The sequence below is a fragment of the Ranitomeya imitator genome, chromosome 9, assembly GCF_032444005.1.
Source record: "Ranitomeya imitator isolate aRanImi1 chromosome 9, aRanImi1.pri, whole genome shotgun sequence".
NCBI classification, from domain to species: Eukaryota; Metazoa; Chordata; class Amphibia; order Anura; family Dendrobatidae; genus Ranitomeya; species Ranitomeya imitator.
The window spans coordinates 3,289,193-3,307,309 of record NC_091290.1 but is presented as its reverse complement, the minus strand read 5'-3'; the positions used below and the strand labels follow the sequence as shown (position 1 = coordinate 3,307,309).

Below are 18,117 nucleotides of genomic sequence, written 5' to 3'. Positions count from 1 at the left end.
CCTCACCCATCCCGTGTAGATTGTGAGCCCTCGCGGGCAGGGTCCTCTCTCCTCCTGTATCCTCACCCATCCCTTGTAGATTGTGAGCCCTCGCGGGCAGGGTCCTCTCTCATCCTGTATCCTCACCCATCCAGTGTAGATTGTGAGCCCTCGCGGGCAGGGTCCTCTCTCCTCCTGTATCCTCACCCATCCCGTGTAGATTGTGAGCCCTCGCGGGCAGGGTCCTTTCTCCTCATGTATCCTCACCCATCCCGTGTAGATTGTGAGCCCTTGCGGGCAGGGTCCTCTCTCCTCCTGTGTCCTCACCCATCCCTTGTAGATTGTGAGCCCTCGCGGGCAGGGTCCTCTCTCCTCATGTACCAGTTATGACTTGTATTGTTTAAGATTATTGTACTTATTTTTATTATGTATACCCCTCACATGTAGAGCGCCATGGAATAAATGGCGCTATAATAATAAATAATAATAATAATAATAATAAGTGTTTGTTTACAGCGAGGATGCTGGAGTTAGTAGCCCTTGTAGACCAGGGGAGCACAGAGGGGCCACATCTGCCTCCAGAGCGGCTGGAATGGTGCATCATAACGCCCATCTGTCTTTGCTTCGGGGTCCTCGTCTGTCGGGGTCTTCAGTGTTATAGACCTTGCTCTGCACACAGACTTTCTGCTGCTCCTGTTATTTTCTCGGCTCCGCTCACATTTCCTCCAGTCTCTAATTACAGTCTACAAAGTTCTGACCGATGAGCACGAAAATGGGGCCTCACCGCAAATCTGTGAAAACAGCACGAAAATAGAACAACTCCAAGAGATTCTGGGCTGCAGCCCCAACAAACGTATGCACAGCCTCCCTGGCAGAAGACGTGGTGGAAGGAGCAGCGCGCTACTGAAGAATCCGGCCCCGTAAGCTGGGAAAGACGTGGAGGAAAGAGCCGTGCTCCGCCGGGGAAAGACGTGGAGGAAAGAGCTGCGCTTTGCCGGTGAAGACGTGGAGGAAGGAGCCGCGCTCCGCCGGGGAAGACGTGGAGGAAGGAGCCGCGCTCCGCCGGGGAACACGTGGAGGAAAGAGCCGCGCTCCGCCGGGGAACACGTGGAGGAAAGAGCCGCGCTCCGCCGGGGAACACGTGGAGGAAAGAGCCGCGCTCCGCCGGGGAACACGTGGAGGAAAGAGCCGCGCTCCACCGGGGAAGACGTGGAGGAAGGAGCCGCGCTCCGCCGGGGAAGACGTGGAGGAAAGAGCCGCGCTCCGCCGGGGAAGACGTGGAGGAAAGAGCAGCGCTGAGCTGGGCAAGACGTGGAGGAAAGAGCCGCGCTGAGCCGGGGGAGACGTGGTGGAAGGATCAGCGCGCTGCTGTGGAAGACGTGGTGGAAGGAGCCGCAAGCTGCTGAAGAATCCGGCTCTGTGAGTTGGCATTCCTGCACGGACGAGCCTTCCCGCTACTGCCTCTGACGCTGCCTCCGCCGCCGGTGAGTATCTGGCAACTTTCAGTTCCCTTCCAGCATCTCTGCACCTTGTGACATTTACAATGTATCCACCTGTGCAACTCACTTGTGATATAGCCGGCCACCTGATACAAAGTTACTCCAGAACATAGCAACTCCACATTCATCAAATGTCGCCCTTAATAAGATGGTGAAAGTGACAGCTGTACATCTTTTATTAAGCCTGGTCGCACGCTCCCCAATGTATCACGTCGTACGGAAATGTAGAATTTTGTGCACATTGCGTTTGTCTCCATGTAAAATGCCGCAACATAAATTATTTGTTCCAATCTTATTTAAAGTGCCCTTGTGATCAGGATTGTGCTCAGTGACTACAGACAGTGTCAGGTCTGCATCGTTATACTGATTACACTGATACCTGTGATAAGGATTGTGCTCAATGACTACAGTGTCAGGTCGGTGCCGTTATACTGATTACACCGATACCTGTGATCAGGATTGTGCTCAGTGATTACACACAGTGTCAGGTCGGTGCCGTTATACTGATTACACTGATACCTGTGGTCAGGATTGTGCTCAGTGACTACAGACAGTGTCAGGTCTGCATCGTTATACTGATTACACTGATACCTGTGATAAGGATTGTGCTCAAGGACTACAGTGTCAGGTCGGTGCCGTTATACTGATTACACCGATACCTGTGATCAGGATTGTGCTCAGTGATTACACACAGTGTCAGGTCGGTGCCGTTATACTGATTACACTGATACCTGTGGTCAGGATTGTGCTCAGTGACTACAGACAGTGTCAGGTCTGTGCCGTTATACTGATTACACTGATACCTGTGGTCAGGATTGTGCTCAGTGACTACAGACAGTGTCAGATCGGTGCCGTTATACTGATACCTGTGATCAGGATTCTGCTCAGTGACTACAGACAGTGTCAGGTCGGTGCCGTTATACTGATTACACTGATACCTGTGATCAGGATTGTGCTCAGTGACTACAGACAGTGTCAGGTCGGTGCTGTTATACTGATTACACTGATACCTGTGATCAGGATTGTGCTCAGTGACTACAGACAGTGTCAGGTCGGTGCCATTATACTGATTACACTGATACCTGTGAACAGGATTGTGCTCAGTGACTACAGACAGTGTCAGATCGGTGCCGTTATACTGATACCTGTGATCAGGATTCTGCTCAGTGACTACAGTGTCAGGTCGGTGCCGTTATACTGATTACACTGATACCTGTGATCAGGATTGTGCTCAGTGACTACAGACAGTGTCAGGTCGGTGCTGTTATACTGATTACACTGATACCTGTGATCAGGATTGTGCTCAGTGACTACAGACAGTGTCAGGTCGGTGCCATTATACTGATTACACTGATACCTGTGAACAGGATTGTGCTCAGTGACTACAGACAGTGTCAGGTCGGTGCCGTTATACTGATTACACTGATACCTGTGAACAGGATTGTTCTCAGTGACTACAGACAGTGTCAGGTCAGTGCCGTTATATTGATTACACTGTTACCTGCTGATGAAATCCGTCTGTAGTTGTTGTGGAATCCGGATTTAGAGTTTTCAGTTAATGAGATTATGGTGCTTCGGGTCGGGGCTTTGTGTGACCTGTGGGCGGGGCTGTAGGTGACCTTTGGGCGGGGCAGTGGCATTATGTATTGTTGTGATATTGTTTCCTGATATATGCAGCTCCATAGTAGGAGCTTCTAATCATATGTTGTGTTACTCTATCTGGCATTTTCCTTTTTTGTGACGCTGTCTCTTTAAGAGGATAGAGCATTCCAGGGAACATTCCAGCCTGTTGTCACCCAGAGTCATATTCCCATAATGAATGCAGACTTTGGGGAGACAATGGGGCTGTGTGCGGCGCCCTGCACTGATACATTGTTACAGAATGGGGATGATACATTCCCCTACTCCTCGCTGAGGTCAGACATGTCACCTGGGCGTCCTGACAATGACTCCAACGTATCAGTACCAAACGTATCGTCAGCGCAGAACGCAGGTGTCGCCCACGGAGCGTGCCGCCATACAGTGCTGTAAGGACTATATCACGTAGTATTCAGAGGTGCTTGTCATGTTCTGGGCCCAGACATGGGGTGATATCCTACAGGCACTTCCGCTCACTGGATACAATACACTGACACCTGCACGACCCAGGAATGATCTGCACAGCGGAGCGGTAAAACAGCGGCAGAGAGGAAAAAACAGCGGAAAAACAGCGGCGGCAGAGCGGTAAAACAGCAGCGGCAGAGCGGTAAAACAGCAGCGGCAGAGCGGTAAAACAGCAGCGGCAGAGCGGTAAAACAGCAGCGGCAGAGCGGTAAAACAGCAGCGGCAGAGCGGTAAAACAGCAGCGGCAGAGCGGTAAAACAGCAGCGGCAGAGCGGTAAAACAGCAGCGGCAGAGCGGTAAAACAGCAGCGGCAGAGCGATAAAACAGCAGCGGCAGAGCGGTAAAACAGTAGCGGCAGAGCGGTAAAACAGTAGCGGCAGAGCGGTAAAACAGTAGCGGCAGAGCGGTAAAACAGTAGCGGCAGAGCGGTAAAACAGCGAGCAGGATGCCTGTCGGGTCAATAAACAAAAATCATGTTACAAACTCTCCAAAAATGTGATCACCCCTCAGGCCTGATTCACACGTTTTTCCGACATACAAGAAATACGGAGCGATTCTTCAGATGAGAGTTTGCTCCGAGTGTCGTCAGTTTTTCTTAAAGGTTATTCCACATTCTTTCTGACAATGAATGAAATTTGGGCCGCAGTGAGGATAACAGAGCGGACCACCTCCCACTGCACCGACTCCGCAATATTGGTGGTGTGTGGTGGCAGCGGTACCAGCAGCGGTGAGAGCAGGACCAGGCTGTCACGTGATCTCAGCCTTCCATTACAAAGAACAATGTTGTCAGTCACTGCCAGCAAGCAGAGCTATGGAAAGCAGTGAGGAATTCCAGGGCAGTGCGGCCTGGACCCCGAGGGTCTGTGCATCCCCTTCCTTCAGCAGCGCCTCCTCCTCCTCCTCTGAAGTCTGACATTGGCTCCAGCAGACTGATTTATGCAGCCATTCTATATGCGAGCTATACACCATAAAATGTAACATCATTCTTCAGAACCAAGAGGATCCTTAATAGGAGGTAAATTGTGAAGCGAAGCAGAGATAGCGCCCCCATCTACTATATAATTGTCTAAGGGTCACTTCCGTCTTTCTGTCTGTCACGGATATTCATTGGTCGAGGCCTCTGTCTGTCATGGAATCCAAGTCGCTGATTGGTCGCGACAAAACAGCCACGACCAATCAGAGACAGACACAGTCTGGAAGAAAATGGCCGCTCCTTACTCCCCGCAGTCAGTGGCCGGCGCTCGCATACTCCCCTCCGGTCACCGCTCACACAGGGTTAATTCCGGGGGTAACGGGACCGCGTTATGCCGCGGGCACCGCACTCCGTTACCGCTGCTATTAACCCTGAGTGTCCCCAACTTTTTACTATTGATGCTGCCTATGCGGCATCAATAGTAAATGTAATGTTAAAAATAATTAAAAGAACAAAAAACCTGCTATTCTCACCCTCCGTAGACTGCCGAGCCGCTCGTGGCTGCCGCCATCTTCCATTCCCGGCGATGCATTGCGAAATTACCCAGAAGACTTAGCGGTCTCACGAGACCGCTAAGTCATCTGGGTAATTTCGCAATGCATCCTGGGAACAGAAGATAGCGGCAGCCGCGCGCGTATTGCCGGAGCTTCGGTGGATCCCAGGGGTGCGTACGTAACTATTTTTTATTTTAATTATTTTTTTGGGCAGGGATATGGTGCCCACACTGCTGTATACTGCGTGGGCTGTTAGATACCGCATGGCTCTGTGCTGTATACTACATAGGCAGTGTTATATACTCCGTGGACTGTGCTATATATTACGTTATATACCGTACTGTGTGGGCTGTGTTATATGCTAAGTGGCTGCTATATACTACGTGGCCACTGTTAGATACTATGTGGGCTGTGCTATATATTCCGTGGGCTGTGTTATATACTATGTGGGCTGTGTGATATACTACATGGGATGTGCAATATATTACGTGGCCACTGTTATATACTACGTGGGCAGTGTTATATACTACGTGGGCAGTGTTATACACTACGTGGCTGCTATATACTGCGTCGGCTGTGCTATATATTACGTGGCCACTGTTATATACAGCGTGGGCTGTGCTATATATTACGTGGCTGCTATATCCTGTGTGGGTTGTGTTATATACTGTTTGGGCTGTGTTATATACTGTTTGGGCTGTGTTATATACTGCGTGGCCACTGTTATATACTGCATGGCCTGTATTAACGCATCGGGTATTCTACAATATGTATGTATATAGCAGCCACATAGTATATAGCATAGGCCACATAGTATTTGCTATATACTACGTGGCTGCTATATACATACACACATATATATATATATATATATATATATATATATATATATATATATACACACACACATACATATTTTAGAATACCCGATGCGTTAGAATGGGGCCACCATCTAGTATAGGATATACACCTGGGGGATGTCCATAAGCTGTACAGGGGTGACCCGGGAGGCAGCGTAATAGTCACCGGCAGCTGTCACCTACGGAGAAGCTCAGATACCGGAGATACATTATTAATGAAATGTATCAAACAATAATAGTAACATTTCCTGTGCGCGTCAGAGACCTCCGAGGTGTCACTGTGCCCCCAGTGCGGCCGGGGATAGGGCAGGAGAAGCCCCAGTGACTGCAGTCAGCGCTCTCCTGTTACACCTGCACTGGTGAATGTTTCATGAGAGGTCGGATCCAGCTCAGGTGACGTCGCCCGAAACCGCAGCACCTCATCCTTCAGAGCGCTGCACCTCCACCGTCCTCACCTTCCCAGGCCGCAGACCCCAGAAAGGTGAGTCTGACCCAAACCCCGAGCTGCACCAGGTACCGAAACCTGGGCGTCTACACTGAGGAACTGTGAGAGCAGCTGGTATAACCCGGGCATCTCCTGTATATAATTATATATGTACAGCCGGTATAACCTGGGCATCTCCTGTATATAATTATATATGTACAGCCGGTATAACCTGGGCATCTCCTGTATATAATTATATATGTACAGCCGGTATAACCTGGGCATCTCCTGTATATAATTATATATGTACAGCCGGTATAACCTGGGCATCTCCTGTATATAATTATATATGTACAGCCGGTATAACCTGGGCATCTCCTGTATATAATTATATATGTACAGCCGGTATAACCCGGGCATCTCCTGTATATAATTATACATGTACAGCCGGTATAACCTGGGCATCTCCTGTATATAATTATATATGTACAGCCGGTATAACCTGGGCATCTCCTGTATATAATTATATATGTAAAGCCGGTATAACCTGGGCATCTCCTGTATATAATTATATATGTACAGCCGGTATAACCTGGGCATCTCCTGTATATAATTATATATGTACAGCCGGTATAACCTGGGCATCTCCTGTATATAATTACATATGTACAGCCGGTATAACCTGGGCATCTCCTGTATATAATTATACATGTACAGCCGGTATAACCTGGCCATCTCCTGTATATAATTATATATGTACAGCCGGTATAACCTGGGCATCTCCTGTATATAATTATATATGTACAGCCGGTATAACCTGGGCATCTCCTGTATATAGTGATATATGTACAGCCGGTATAACCTGGGCATCTCCTGTGTATAATTATACATGTACAGCCGGTATAACCTGGGCATCTCCTGTGTATAATTATACATGTACAGCCGGTATAACCCGGGCATCTCCTGTATATAGTGATATATGTACAGCCGGTATAACCTGGGCATCTCCTGTGTATAATTATACATGTACAGCCGGTATAACCTGGGCATCTCCTGTATATAGTGATATATGTACAGCCGGTATAACCTGGGCATCTCCTGTATATAGTGATATATGTACAGCCGGTATAACCTGGGCATCTCCTGTATATAGTGATATATGTACAGCCGGTATAACCCGGGCATCTCCTGTATATAGTGATATATGTACAGCCGGTATAACCTGGGCATCTCCTGTGTATAATTATACATGTACAGCCGGTATAACCTGGGCATCTCCTGTATATAGTGATATATGTACAGCCGGTATAACCTGGGCATCTCCTGTATATAATTATACATGTCCAGCAGCCTCCGCTCTTCTCAGACTGTGCTGACATCGCCCTGATAACTCTGTGCCGCTGCCATTTGCCGTATCTGGTGATATTTATCCAGTGTGCGCAGCAGATAAATGCCGATATTTACTCTTAGATCTTTCTCTGAGGATAAATGACAAATTTTGCTCAGGGGTAAATCGGAGTAATTACTGGTGATATAACTGCACGGACCGCGGCTTCCTGGGATAAAGTTATAGGAAATAACAGACGCGGACTGGCACACAGGAGAAGCGGAGAATCCTCCGGTGGGCCCCATGCAGGATTGGGCCACCACCCTCTTACATAAGCAGCACTTGGCAGAATATTCTGGAATCACTAAATAAAGTCAAAGGCGGCGTTTTATTCATGTAACAATCTGCCCACATCATTGTTAGATACATTTGTGATTGAGGATAATGCATTTAGTTGAAAATGGGGGCCCTGGATTTGTTACTGGTGGGCCCTTGGCACCGCAGCACGACACTGGGTAATATAGTGTAAGGGTCGTCTATAAATGCCAAGGTCTGTGCCAACCTCCTGCTAATTCTTGTAATGACCGACATCCCATAAGGTAATAAACCACAGAACGCAGAGATGAGCAAAAGGATTCTCAGGACCCCACTGCAGCAGCCGCCGGATCAGAGCACAGCGGCCCTCCCTGCACCGCCGGATCAGAGCACAGCGGCCCTCCCTGCACCGCCGGATCAGAGCACAGCGGCCCTCCCTGCACCGCCGGATCAGAGCACAGCGGCCCTCCCTGCACCGCCGGATCAGAGCACAGCGGCCCTCCCTGCACCGCCGGATCAGAGCACAGCGGCCCTCCCTGCACCGCCGGATCAGAGCACAGCGGCCCTCCCTGCACCGCCGGATCAGAGCACAGCGGCCCTCCCTGCACCGCCGGATCAGAGCACAGCGGCCCTCCCTGCACCGCCGGATCAGAGCACAGCGGCCCTCCCTGCACCGCCGGATCAGAGCACAGCGGCCCTCCCTGCACCGCCGGATCAGAGCACAGCGGCCCTCCCTGCACCGCCGGATCAGAGCACAGCGGCCCTCCCTGCACCGCCGGATCAGAGCACAGCGGCCCTCCCTGCACCGCCGGATCAGAGCACAGCGGCCCTCCCTGCACCGCCGGATCAGAGCACAGCGGCCCTCCCTGCACCGCCGGATCAGAGCACAGCGGCCCTCCCTGCACCGCAGCAATGATGTCATACAAGGTCAAAGAATCAGAAGAATCACAGGGGGATGTCGGAAGCCAAGGTCAGACTGGCCCACTGGGAAACCGGAGAATCCTCCGGTGGACTTGCCCCTGAGAAGCACAACTCCTGCCTCCTTCACATTAGTGCCTGCTCTGCACTAGGAATTTCAGGGCCTCATATTGCAATATTTTTGGGCCCCCATGAGACTTCGCCCAGGCTCTACCCCCCACTCTTGGAAAATCTCCACCTCTACCCTCTGCACCAAATCCTCCCCAATCACACATTAACAGTTCCCATCTAACACCAGATCACATACATAGACGCAGCTTTTGCCCAAAATAATTTTTAAGCCACTACTATGACAAGGTAGACTCTTTTGGCCCGGCCCTACTTTACTCTAAACTATTAAACATTTCTTAAACTATCCAACACTTATTTTAGGGTATGTTCACACGTTCCTGATTTCCATCCTTTTTTTTTCAGGACGGTTTTTTAAAAAACTGCAGCTCTTGGCAGAAAACGCAGGTCCTTTTTTTGGTCCTTTTTTGATACGTTTTTTGATCCTTTTTTTTATGCAGTTTTCTATGCAGAGTCTGTGTGTTTTCTAGGAAGTTTTTTTAGGGTTAAAATGGCTGAAAAGACCCTAACCCTACCCCTAACCCTACCCTAACCTTAGTGGAAAAAAAAAAAAATTCTTAATTTTTTTTTTTATTGTCCCTACCTATGGGGGTGACAAAGGGGGGGGGGGGGTGTCATTTACTATTTTTTTTTATTTTGATCACTGAGATAGATTATATCTCAGTGATCAAAATGCACTTTGGAACGAATCTGCCGGCCGGCGCCCAGGGAGAAGACGGCCGGACGGACACCGGGTAAGTATAAGGGGGGGAGATTAGGGCACGGGGGGGGGGCATCGGAGCACTGGGGGGGGGGCATCGGAGCACGGGGCGGTGGGATTGGAGCACGGGGCGGTGGGATCGGAGCACGGGGGGGCAGCCACACTCCGCCCACGCACTTCCGCCCGCTTCCCCGCACTTCCTGCTGCAGCGGTTCTGCACCACAAACCGCAGTAAAACCCGCAGATATTTTTTTCATCTGCGGGTTTTACTGTGGGTTTGACCTCACAATGGAGGTCAATGGGTGCAGAACCGCTGCGGCTCCGAAAAAAGAAGTGACATGGTACTTCTGTTTTCCCGCAGCTATTCAGCGCGGCTTTTTTTTTTATTTTCCGCATTGTGGGCACAGCAGTTCCTGTTTTCCATAGGGTACAATGTAATGTACCCTGCATGGAAAACAGCTGCGGACCCGCAGCGGGAAAATCGCGGCAATTCCGCATGAAAAAAAGGATCGTGTGAACATGGCCTTAGGTATATTTTATTTATTGTTTATTTTATTTTTTGTTATTAAATAACCAATAATACCACATAAAAGGGACAAATACCATCACACCATGGAAGGACGACGTTTCACCACCACATCGTGACCGAATAATACCACATACAAGGAAGAAATACTGCCACACCATGACCAGGCCACATACCACCACATCGTGACCGAATACCACATACAAACAACAAATACCGCCACACCATATATAACTACCACATCGTGACTGAATAATACCATGTACAAGGAACAAATACTGCCACACCATGACCAGGCCAGATATTACCACCACATCGTGACCGAATAATGCCACACACAAACAACAAATACCGCCACACCATGACCAGACTACATATTACAACCACATCGTGACCAAATAATACCATGTTCAAGGAACAAATACTGCCACACCATGGCTGAACTACATTTCAGACAACATACAGTGACACACTACAATAATGATCATTAAAAAAAAAAAAAAAAAAACACAATACTGATATCACCATAACTGCCATTATACACAAGAGCTCTGTTCATAGTATGCAGTGTATAGTGTCTGTGTACAAGTAATACAGTGATCACCAGTGGCATTGTACACAGGAGCTCTGTATATAGTGTACAAGTAATACAGTGATTAATAGTAATAATCTTTATATAGCGCTAACATATTCCGCAGCGGTTTACAGTTTGCACACATTATCATCACTGTCCCCGATGTAGCTCACAATCTAAATTCCCTATCAGTATGTCTTTGGAGTGTGGGAGGAAACCGGAGAACCCGGAGGAAACCCATGCAAACATGGGGAGAACATAAAAACTCCTTGCAGATGTTGTCCTTGGTGGGATTAGTCTGTATCTTCTCCCTTTCAGTTTCTTTCCATTGCTTCTCGTGGTTCCATGTGTAGATGATAATAATGATGATCCCTCTACACTGTGACGGCTCCTCAGATATTTGTAGATGGCTACTAGGGTATGTGCACACGTCCGGAATGCATGCAGAATTTTCCTGAGATAAACCTGAGGTTTTCCGCAGGAATTCTGCATGCATTTTTTTTTACAGAATTTGCACATTTTTTGTGCGGTTTTTTTTTGCAGATTTTATGCGGATTTTTTTGTGTTTTTTTCCGAACACTCCAATATAATGGGAAATCTGCAAAAAAGCTGCAAAAATAATGAACATGATGCTTTTTCCGGAATGCGTTTTTTTTTTGCGGAAAAAAACGCATCACGTGCACAACAAATGTAGAATGCATTCTAAATGATAGGATGCATATGTATGCGTTTTTATATAGTGTTTTTATTGTGAAAAAACACGCAAAAATTCCTGAACGTGTGCACATACCCCCAAGTCTCCTCTCATAAACATTCCCAGATCCTGTAACGGCTCCTCACAGGACGAGGTCTGCAGACCGCTCACCATTCTGGCCGCTCTTCTCTGACCTTGCTCCAGTTTGTTGAGGTGTTTTATAAAATGTGCGCAGAACTGTAAGGCGACGTCATACTACACGTGATGTCGGCAAGTTCATTCCTTACACTGTGTGTTCTCGTTGGAGGTTGTATGTACCTGACAGAATTGTGCGGAGGAAACAAGTGTAAGGCCGGAGTCACACGAGTGATGATTCTCTCATACAAGAGAATCGGCTCAGACTCTCATCCGAGGGCCATCTTAGTGTGAGCACAGTCTCTTGGATGAAAGAATCGGAGCACAAAGACAAGAGAACGTAATTTCTCCATTGTCTGAGGCCGTGAGTGTCAGACTGCACTCAGATGACAGCTGAGTGCAGCCTGATGGTTCACACTCATCCATAGATTTCAATGGGTGCGTGTGATGCAAATTCCAGAGCCGCTCACAGCACGCTGCAGGTTATTTTTCCACAGGGCAATTTCAGTCTGCAGAAAGAAAATCACAGATCTGCGCTGCCCCAGAGTATAACATTGTGCCGAGTGCTGTCCGATAAAGCGTCACATAGCACCCGGCCGTGTTATACGCCAGTGTGGGCGAGGCCCGAGAGCCTTTATCCCCTGCAGATCTCCCGTAGCCTCTCATGCTGGAGGCTGGCCTCAGATATTTCTGTAATACCGTGGACTTCCGTACCTCTACATATACCGTGCTTGTGATACATATATATATATATTTTATGTGACATCTCTGGGAGGTGAGCCTATTCCCGCTATAAATCCTGAGGAGCAGCGTCCTGGTGACCCCTGTACAGACACATACGGCTGCTGTGCCCCCTCTGTCCCCGGACAGGACTCAGCAGCTCAATGCAGAAGACTGAGGTTTTCAGAAAGACACCTGCGGGAACCTTGAGAGGGGGACGCCGCGTCCTGTCAGGTGGGACGCTCTGTCCTGTCAGGGGGACGCCATGTCCTGTCAGGGGGACGCTCCGTCCTGTCAGGGGGATGCTCCGTCCTGTCAGGGGGACGCCATGTCCTGTCAGGGGGACGCCATGTCCTGTCAGGGGGACGCTCCGTCCTGTCAGGGGGACGCTCCGTCCTGTCAGGGGGACGCCATGTCCTGTCAGGGGGACGCCATGTCCTGTCAGGGGGACGCTCCGTCCTGTCAGGGGGACGCTCCGTCCTGTCAGGGGGATGCTCCGTCCTGTCAGGGGGTCGCTCCGTCCTGTCAGGGGGTCGCTCCGTCCTGTCAGGGGGACGCTCCGTCCTGTCAGGGGGATGCTCCGTCCTGTCAGGGGGACCGCTCCGTCCTGTCAGGGGGACGCTCTGTCCTGTCAGGGGGACCGCTCCGTCCTGTCAGGGGGTCGCTCCGTCCTGTCAGGGGGACGCTCCGTCCTGTCAGGGGGATGCTCTGTCCTGTCAGGGGGATGCTCTGTCCTGTCAGGGGGGTCGCTCTGTCCTGTCAGGGGGACGCCGCGTCCTGTCAGGTGGGACGCTCTGTCCTGTCAGGGGGACGCCGCGTCCTGTCAGGGGGACGCCGCGTCCTGTCAGGTGGGACGCTCTGTCCTGTCAGGGGGACGCCGCGTCCTGTCAGGGGGACGCTCCGTCCTGTCAGGGGGACGCCATGTCCTGTCAGGGGGACGCCATGTCCTGTCAGGGGGACGCTCCGTCCTGTCAGGGGGACGCTCCGTCCTGTCAGGGGGACCGCTCCGTCCTGTCAGGGGGACGCCATGTCCTGTCAGGGGGACGCCATGTCCTGTCAGGGGGACGCTCCGTCCTGTCAGGGGGACGCTCCGTCCTGTCAGGGGGACCGCTCCGTCCTGTCAGGGGGACGCTCCGTCCTGTCAGGGGGAAGCTCTGTCCTGTCAGGGGGACGCTCTGTCCTGTCAGGGGGACGCTCTGTCCTGTCAGGGGGACGCTCTGTCCTGTCAGGGGGCAGATTGGGCTCAGCAGCCTTATGCTTCTCTGTGTGGGGGGAGGGGTGACGGCACAGACCACCTGTGCTCTTATCAGGGTCTATAGCTGACACACACAGACAGGGGTCAGCACATAGCAGTGTCCTCAGTGAGCCGGCTGCTGTGCTGACAGTATGGCTGACGCTGTTGCTTAGCACACCGGCCGGCTCACTGACGCTGCGTCTTCTGCAGCCTGTCCTCACACCGTCCACCACCTCACACAGGCGCAGTCACACTCACCGCGGGCTGCGCTGCTCCTGACTGAGGAGAATAGTGCTGAGCCCGCGCTGAGCAGGGATTGGATGGTGGAAAGTCCCGCCCTCCCGGGGCTCAGCACTGGCTGCCTCTCCCAGCTGTCAGTCACAGTGAGGCTCCTCCCTTCTCCCTGGCTTACGAAGCCCCTGACACCGGGGCCCTGCAGCTCACAGGGGCCACATACACCAGTAAGGTAAGAATGCCCTGATGGCGGCCCGGTGTACACCGCTGCTGGAGGTGAGCGCTTCCTCATCAGCTGCTGCGGCTTCCAGTGATCTCAGTGCGCTCACCGCTACCTCAGCCGCAGCGCTCGACCAGATCCATAGAAGCCGCAGGTGATGACAAAGCGCTCACATTACCGCCGGCAGCGGGTGTGGAATAACGCGCTCACCTCACATTACCGCCGGCAGCGGGTGTGGAATAACGCGCTCACCTCACATTACCGCCGGCAGCGGGTGTGGAATAACGCGCTCACCTCACATTACCGCCGGCAGCGGGTGTGGAATAACGCGCTCACCTCATATTACCGCCGGGTGTGGAATAACGCGCTCACCTCATATTACCACCGGGTGTGGAATAACGCGCTCACCTCACATTACCACCGGGTGTGGAATAACGCGCTCACCTCACATTACCGCCGGGTGTGGAATAACGCGCTCACCTCATATTACCACCGGGTGTGGAATAACGCGCTCACCTCATATTACCGCCGGCAGCGGGTGTGGAATAACGCGCTCACCTCACATTACCGCCGGGTGTGGAATAACGCGCTCACCTCACATTACCACCGGGTGTGGAATAACGCGCTCACCTCACATTACCGCCGGGTGTGGAATAACGCGCTCACCTCATATTACCACCGGGTGTGGAATAACGCGCTCACCTCATATTACCACCGGGTGTGGAATAACGCGCTCACCTCATATTACCGCCGGCAGCGGGTGTGGAATAACGCGCTCACCTCACATTACCACCGGGTGTGGAATAACGCGCTCACCTCACATCACCACCAGATGTGGAATAACGCGCTCACCTCATATTACCGCCGGCAGCGGGTGTGGAATAACGCGCTCACCTCACATTACCACCGGGTGTGGAATAACGCGCTCACCTCACATTACCGCCGGGTGTGGAATAACGCGCTCACCTCATATTACCACCGGGTGTGGAATAACGCGCTCACCTCATATTACCGCCGGCAGCGGGTGTGGAATAACGCGCTCACCTCACATTACCGCCGGGTGTGGAATAACGCGCTCACCTCACATTACCACCGGGTGTGGAATAACGCGCTCACCTCACATTACCGCCGGGTGTGGAATAACGCGCTCACCTCATATTACCACCGGGTGTGGAATAACGCGCTCACCTCATATTACCGCCGGCAGCGGGTGTGGAATAACGCGCTCACCTCACATTACCACCGGGTGTGGAATAACGCGCTCACCTCACATTACCGCCGGGTGTGGAATAACGCGCTCACCTCATATTACCACCGGGTGTGGAATAACGCGCTCACCTCATATTACCGCCGGCAGCGGGTGTGGAATAACGCGCTCACCTCACATTACCGCCGGGTGTGGAATAACGCGCTCACCTCACATTACCACCGGGTGTGGAATAACGCGCTCACCTCACATTACCGCCGGGTGTGGAATAACGCGCTCACCTCATATTACCACCGGGTGTGGAATAACGCGCTCACCTCATATTACCGCCGGCAGCGGGTGTGGAATAACGCGCTCACCTCACATTACCACCGGGTGTGGAATAACGCGCTCACCTCACATTACCGCCGGGTGTGGAATAACGCGCTCACCTCATATTACCACCGGGTGTGGAATAACGGCTCCATCGTAGACTGCACCGCACGGGGGCGTCAGAGTCGCCTGAATCTGAGGTGATTTTTGGAGGAAATACTGTGACCGGAAAGGGCGGGGCCTCCTTCAGTCCAGTGAAGAGCCGACAACAGGAAGTAGCAATGTGCTGAGGAGAGGACAGAGGGACTGCACCATGGAGCTATATGAGGAGAGGACAGAGGGGCTGCACCATGGAGCTATATGAGGAGAGGACAGAGGGGCTGCACCATGGAGCTATATGAGGAGAGGACAGAGGGGCCGCACCATGGAGTTATATGAGGACAGAGGGGCCGCACCATGGAGCTATATGAGGACAGAGGGGCCGCACCATGGAGCTATATGAGGACAGAGGGGCCGCACCATGGAGCTATATGAGGAGAGGACAGAGGGGCCGCACCATGGAGCTATATGAGGAGAGGACAGAGGGGCCGCACCATGGAGCTATATGAGGAGAGGACAGAGGGGCCGCACCATGGAGCTATATGAGGAGAGGACAGAGGGGCCGCACCATGGAGCTATATGAGGACAGAGGGGCCGCACCATGGAGCTATATGAGGACAGAGGGGCCGCACCATGGAGCTATATGAGGACAGAGGGGCCGCACCATGGAGCTATATGAGGACAGAGGGGCCGCACCATGGAGCTATATGAGGACAGAGGGGCCGCACCATGGAGCTATATGAGGACAGAGGGGCCGCACCATGGAGCTATATGAGGAGAGAGGGGCTGCACCATGGAGCTATATGAGGACAGAGGGGCTGCACCATGGAGCTATATGAGGAGAGAGGGGCTGCACCATGGAGCTATATGAGGAGAGAGGGGCTGCACCATGGAGCTATATGAGGACAGAGGGGCTGCACCATGGAGCTATATGAGGACAGAGGGGCTGCACCATGGAGCTATATGAGGACAGAGGGGCTGCACCATGGAGCTATATGAGGACAGAGGGGCTGCACCATGGAGCTATATGAGGACAGAGGGGCCGCACCATGGAGCTATATGAGGAGAGGACAGAGGGGCTGCACCATGGAGCTATATGAGGACAGAGGGGCTGCACCATGGAGCTATATGAGGACAGAGGGGCTGCACCATGGAGCTATATGAGGACAGAGGGGCTGCACCATGGAGCTATATGAGGACAGAGGGGCTGCACCATGGAGCTATATGAGGACAGAGGGGCTGCACCATGGAGCTATATGAGGACAGAGGGGCTGCACCATGGAGCTATATGAGGACAGAGGGGCTGCACCATGGAGCTATATGAGGACAGAGGGGCTGCACCATGGAGCTATATGAGGACAGAGGGGCTGCACCATGGAGCTATATGAGGAGAGAGGGGCTGCACCATGGAGCTATATGAGGAGAGAGGGGCTGCACCATGGAGCTATATGAGGAGAGGACAGAGGGGCTGCACCATGGAGCTTTATGAGGACAGAGGGGCTGCACCATGGAGCTATATGAGGACAGGGGCTGCACCATGGAGCTATATGAGGACAGAGGGGCTGCACCATGGAGCTATATGAGGACAGAGGGGCCGCACCATGGAGCTATATGAGGAGAGGACAGAGGGGCCGCACCATGGAGCTATATGAGGACAGAGGGGCTGCACCATGGAGCTATATGAGGACAGAGGGGCTGCACCATGGAGCTATATGAGGACAGAGCGGCTGCACCATGGAGCTATATGAGGACAGAGGGGCTGCACCATGGAGCTATATGAGGACAGAGGGGCTGCACCATGGAGCTATATGAGGACAGAGGGGCTGCACCATGGAGCTATATGAGGACAGAGGGGCTGCACCATGGAGCTATATGAGGACAGAGCGGCTGCACCATGGAGCTATATGAGGACAGAGGGGCTGCACCATGGAGCTATATGAGGACAGAGGGGCTGCACCATGGAGCTATATGAGGACAGAGGGGCTGCACCATGGAGCTATATGAGGACAGAGGGGCTGCACCATGGAGCTATATGAGGACAGAGCGGCTGCACCATGGAGCTATATGAGGACAGAGGGGCTGCACCATGGAGCTATATGAGGACAGAGGGGCTGCACCATGGAGCTATATGAGGACAGAGGGGCTGCACCATGGAGCTATATGAGGACAGAGGGGCTGCACCATGGAGCTATATGAGGACAGAGGGGCTGCACCATGGAGCTATATGAGGACAGAGGGGCTGCACCATGGAGCTATATGAGGACAGAGGGGCCGCACCATGGAGCTATATGAGGAGAGGACAGAGGGGCTGCACCATGGAGCTATATGAGGACAGAGGGGCTGCACCATGGAGCTATATGAGGACAGAGGGGCTGCACCATGGAGCTATATGAGGACAGAGGGGCTGCACCATGGAGCTATATGAGGACAGAGGGGCTGCA

At 52.1% G+C, this 18,117-nt stretch overlaps 1 protein-coding gene across 5 annotated transcripts in view; it reads left to right on the top strand.

Annotated features, from left to right (window-relative positions):
• Positions 1 to 660: 660 nt before the first annotated feature.
• The window catches only part of INSC (INSC spindle orientation adaptor protein), a 279,978-nt gene continuing 262,521 nt past the window's right edge, over positions 661 to 18,117 (top strand). The window contains exon 1 of one of the 5 annotated variants that reach the window (XM_069738643.1): positions 661 to 1,463. The gene's annotated coding sequence lies outside the window, so the exon portion shown is untranslated. Of the gene's footprint in view, positions 1,464 to 6,271; positions 6,390 to 18,117 lie in introns of those variants that run through there. The other 4 variants (XM_069738644.1, XM_069738642.1, XM_069738640.1 and 1 more) reach the window with 4 other exon arrangements.